General features: G+C 42.6%; 1 long non-coding RNA gene across 1 annotated transcript; it reads right to left on the bottom strand.

Moving 5' to 3' along the window:
• Positions 1–643: 643 nt before the first annotated feature.
• LOC116101795 lies at positions 644–4,621 on the bottom strand. The gene is made up of 3 exons (XR_004122930.1): positions 4,552–4,621; positions 2,453–2,583; positions 644–1,008 (listed from the first exon to the last, which is right to left on the bottom strand). It is a non-coding gene; the product is annotated as an uncharacterized LOC116101795 (long non-coding RNA).
• Positions 4,622–5,193: the final 572 nt, after the last annotated feature.

The following is a 5,193-nucleotide window of genomic DNA, read 5'->3' as shown; positions in this document are numbered from 1 at the left end:
GTGATTTGGAAAGATCAAATGTTCAAAGACTTTGTGTGAAGTCACATCTTCCCTCCATTAGAAATAACAAGCAGGGGGTGTTGGTGGCCCCTTCTCCTCAGACATCTTAACCGAACCATTTGTTTGGCAAGTAAATGAGCAAAAGTTTCCCAATCTGGCTATGTTGTCACTAATCCATCCAGTGCTCTACTGGCAGAGATTTGAACTCTTAGGATTATTATTATCATCAGCACTTACCACTGTGGCCGTCTCTTTATAATTCCTTTCCTGACACACACACTTTTCTGTTGGCTACAGATCAGAGAGTTGAAATGCTGACACAGGGTGTTTGCTAAGCTTCAGCTAATAGAGTGAAATTGTTTTCTTAATCAAACCAAATTGTGTTCTCAATAGTCAAGCTTGAAAGTGCTGATTGCTCTACCTGTATCCACTCCAGCCTTAGGAATTTGTAAAATGTCATTTTAGCACACATCACATGTGCGCACCTGCGCACACGTGCGCTCACACACACACACACACACACATACACACACACACACACACAGAGTTTATTTCTTTTTATAAGTTTATGTGTGGGATTGTTGGTATATGTACACACACACACACACAGAGTTTATTTCTTTTTATAAGTTTATGTGTGGGATTGTTGGTATATGTACATGTGTATACAGATGCACATGCCCATGTGCACATGTGTGGAGTTCTGCGGATCATAGCAGGATGTCAGTTATCAGCTGTCACTCTTCACCTTATTCTCTTGAGATCGGGTCTCCCACTCACTTTGGATCTCATTGTTTTGTTAGGCTACAAATCCTCTTGCTTCCTAGGTGATGAGACTAAAAGAATGATCACTGTGCCAAACCTCTTTCTTTCGCACTCAGTCACTCTTCCTAGTTCTCAGGATAGTAAGCCAGAACAGTCACCAAGAACTCAGTCATAAATGCCTATAAGCCTCATGTTGATAGAAAAAGAGTATGAGGTCCATGACTTGTTCTGTTCTTGAAAGACCTGGAAGACAGAAATTATTAGTAAAGGAAATGAATACAGTGACAGATTTTGCCAGAACTAAGGAGAGAAAGGTTTTTCCTTTCTCACTTTCTCTCTTTCATCAGTATAGTTATTTTATAGAAAAGATTCAAAAGCTAGAAAATGCACATATGTAGATTTAGCTGTGGTTGTAGACCTCTATTCCTGGGGCGGGGGGAAGGTCACCTCCTGAACAAGGGCTCCAAGCTGTTCTCATCTCCAACATGGGATGTCTTAGGGAATATTTTACATCTTTGTGGTCACAGTTACATTGTTACAGTGGGAGACCTCCCTCAGATGGAGTCCCCATCACCTTCCTCCATAGGCTTCTGGCTGCTGGTGCCAGTTCTGTTTTGTGGCTTTCTTTATTTTATTTTATTTCTATTATTCTTTAATCTTTTTTTAATAGTTCAGTCATTATCCCCCTCCAGGTCTGCCCTCCGACAGGACAGTTCCTCATCCCATTCCTCCTCGCTTGTCTCCAAGAGGATGTCTCCCCCCAACCTCCACCTCACCAGACCTCCCCAATCCCTAGAATGTCAAGTCTCTCTAGGGTTAGGTGTGTCTTCTCTCACCAGACAGTCCTTTGTACTGCCAACGGTCCTTGTCCCTCTACTGGAATCCCTGTCATATCTCATGATCATTACTTTTTCTTTTTCAGATGCTAGGTATGGAACCTAGACCCTCCAAATGCCATGTGTGCACTTTCTCCCACTGAGCTGGACACACAGCCACACACAGTCATTTTCTTCTCCCAATAATTTACTTATCCCTAGCCCTTGCTTCCCAGTGCCATACTGTTCCACAAGCTGTGTCCATGCGTATGTTCCCGCACCCCCCCCAACATAGTGTTCTTGGTTTTGTTCTTGGTGGATTTAATTCTTTCTACTCATATACCATATGCACAGAATATGGGACGTAGAACCTCTTACACTCATATTTTGCCATCCTTAAGGTAGAATCTCCAATAGTTTTTACTACAATCTATTTTTGGATGAACCTTGACCAAGATATATTACAATCACCTAGAAAAACTCTCACAAATAAGAATGAAGCCTGGTGACAAGGCCTCTTAAGAGCACCTCAATCAACATGTGAGTTGAAGTGCAACTGATTAGTGTTTATGCTGAAGCAGCCAGAAAAGAATTACAGGCGACTCTTGTTTGGAGTACTTCCTCTATTCGCACTGTGGTTTTACTGTAAACAACAGTAGCTTTTGTAAATACTGGGTAAATGCTGGTTCCTCCAGTTACTATCCAGTCATATATGCCATACCTCAGTTAGTGTGCAAGGGACACCCACCCCAGCCTTTTCTTCCATCACAGAAACATGCACAGAGTTCTTTCTATCTCAGTGGCAGAACAGTCAGAAGTCACAAGGTGGCAGCAAAAAGCCTTGTGAGACAGAGGGAATAGCCAAAAAGTACCTTACAAACTTCAAGGCATCTGCTTTAACAAGCAACTCCAAGGGCATGATGGCATGTAGATGTCAGGTTCTGTGTTCAGGTACATAGTCCGTAAGACATCCATGTTGAAAATCACCCAGTGCATGAGGAACCTGGAATGAGAAAATGAGATGAGATTGAAGGGAGTGCTGACTGCCTCAGATTAGCACTGGGCTTAGGTCTGTGCATAAATAAGACTGTGATCTCTTCTCCTTGGCTCTGAGTCAGTAACTTGGTGGAGGCTTGACATGTGTTTCTGGGCTGGTAGGCCATGGAACATGCAAGATGTTAAGATGAGGACTTTGGTTTGGGAGGAGCTAAGAGATTTAGGGAGACTTATGGTGACCCAAGGGCTGCTGGATAGGTAATCCACAAGAAAGCTTCTGATTCCAGTGTACACTTTCAAAGGCCCTTCTCTTGGCAAGCACTTTTGTCTTCATTAGCAATTGCCAAATTATAGCCACACAGATCAGGCCCCCACAGTCTGTACTTCCCTTTCAGGACCTCAGATGCCAAAGTTGAGTTTGAAGTGCTTGAGTTAATTCTTTGATTGGGACACTTTTCAGAAGCTCCATCTTCTATTTTGAAAGTTGTTTTGTGCATTATAGTATGACTAACTGTTTTCTACTTCACCACCTCTTCTCCCAGTTTTAAATATAGCTGGATCAGATACACAAGCACATTCTTGTTAAAAATCTCCCCAGAATAAAATGTGGAGAGTTGGATGACAGCTATCAGAAGAGGTTGGTTCCAGCCTCAAATTTCTATATTTTATAGAAAAATAAAACAGGAAGATTTACCAAGCAGGAGAGAAAGTCTATCACCCTTCTCAGAGAGCTTGGCTTAGGTGGGGGAGTACCAACAACAGACAATGAGAATGACAGCTTAAGCCAGACAGGCTCAGAATGTTTGCAGTGCAATTTCACTGACGGTCATGTAGACACTTTAAAATTGCATTTTAAAATTTGTGCGTATATAAGAAAACAAGGCCCTATGAAAACAAGCAAAGCTCCTAAGAACTCGCAGAGACCAAAGCGACATGCACAGGCCCTGAATGGATCTGCTCCAGGTTCTCTGAGTATACATCATGGCTTCCAATTTAGTGTTTTTATGGAGATCCTGACTGTGTAAATAAGTGTGTCTCGAGTCTTGTGCCTTGCCTTGGGCTCTATTTCTTTTGTTTGTTTGCCTTTTCAAATTCTAATGCATTTGTTTTTGTTTTATATTATTTGAAAAATATAAATAAATACATAAATAGATATTGTGTGTGTGTGTGTGTGTGTGTATGTGTGTGTGTATGTGTGTGTACATGAGTGCAGTTGCCCACAGAGGCCAGAAGAGAGTGGTGGATACCCTGGAGCTGGGGTTAGATGATGTTGGGGACTATATGAAGTTGGTGCTAGGAACTAAATTCTAATCTTCTGCAAGAGCAGTATGTGCTCGTAACTGCTGAGCCATCCTTCTATCATCCTCACTAACAGAAGCAGGAAAAGAAAAATGGATAGAAAGTCCATGGCCTCAGCCTTAGTAGAGGCTGAGAAAACCCTCTCTTCTAGGTACCAATCACCTGACTACAACAGCCTGAGAATATCATTTTTAAAAGAACTGTGTGTGTGTGTGTGTGTGTGTGTGTGTGTGTGTGTGTGTTCTCTACCCATGACTCTCTGTGATCTGGAGACCTGAAAACAATGATAGCTATATGCTGAAACTTAGTCAGTAGAACTAGATTATGGGATGGGGTAGGGATGGTTGAAACACAACTGCATGGTTTTCAGGAACTACAACCTGGTCAAAGCCAGTCTGCAGGCAGACCTTAGATACAAGTTGCAAGAAATGCAACAAACTTCAGGAAGGAGTGCACAGAGGCAGGGCCAACATTCACAATCTAATGCCATAAGAAGAGTCCAGAGATGTAAATAGCGTCTGAGATTCAGGTTGTGAAGGACTGTCTATTCTCCTGACCAGCATCTATACCCAGTCTCCCAAAGAAAGTCCCAGAGGCAAGAACAGTACTTGCAACATTTTCCTTAAGGCAAGTTGAAGGATGACTCCCTCCTAGAGGTTTGATCAGCATTTCTTACCTGACCTTGCAAAGGAAGACCCAAAGGTGTTCTATATAAGTTTTAGGGAGCCAGGGAAGAAATGCCTAGAAACTCAAAATAGAAAATAGTAAACAGACCAGGCAACATTCAAACACAGTTCTCTCCCCATAACATTTAGTCCTCTTTTAAAATTATTATGAATTAATTATTTTATTTATTTACATCCCAAATGTTGTTCCCCTCCCATTTGCCCTTGCAAAGTTCTTCCCCCCTCCTTCTCCACTTCGCCTCTGAGAGGGTGGCCTCCTATGGCATCCCCCTTCCCTGGGGCATCAAGTCTCTACCAGATTAGGCATACCCTCTCCCATTGAGGCCAGACACATCAGTCCTTTCCTAAATATGTGCTGGGGCCATGGACCAGCCCATGCACGCTCTTTTGTTGGTGGCAAAGTCTCTGGGAGCTACTAGCGGTCCAGGTTAGTTGACACTGTTGTTCTTCCTATGGGTTTACCATTCTTTCGAGTTCCTTCAGTCCTTCCCCTAATTCCCCCATAGGGACAGGATCCTCTCAGCTATACCACTCCTGGGCATATACCCAAAAGATATTTCAACATTTAATAAGGACACATGCTCCACCATGTTCATAGCAGCCTTATGTATAATAGCCAGAACCTGGAAACA

The sequence above is a fragment of the Mastomys coucha genome, chromosome X, assembly GCF_008632895.1.
Source record: "Mastomys coucha isolate ucsf_1 chromosome X, UCSF_Mcou_1, whole genome shotgun sequence".
NCBI classification, from domain to species: domain Eukaryota; kingdom Metazoa; phylum Chordata; class Mammalia; order Rodentia; family Muridae; genus Mastomys; species Mastomys coucha.
Note: the sequence above shows the minus strand (reverse complement) of the source record. Positions and strands in the feature narration are given on the sequence as shown.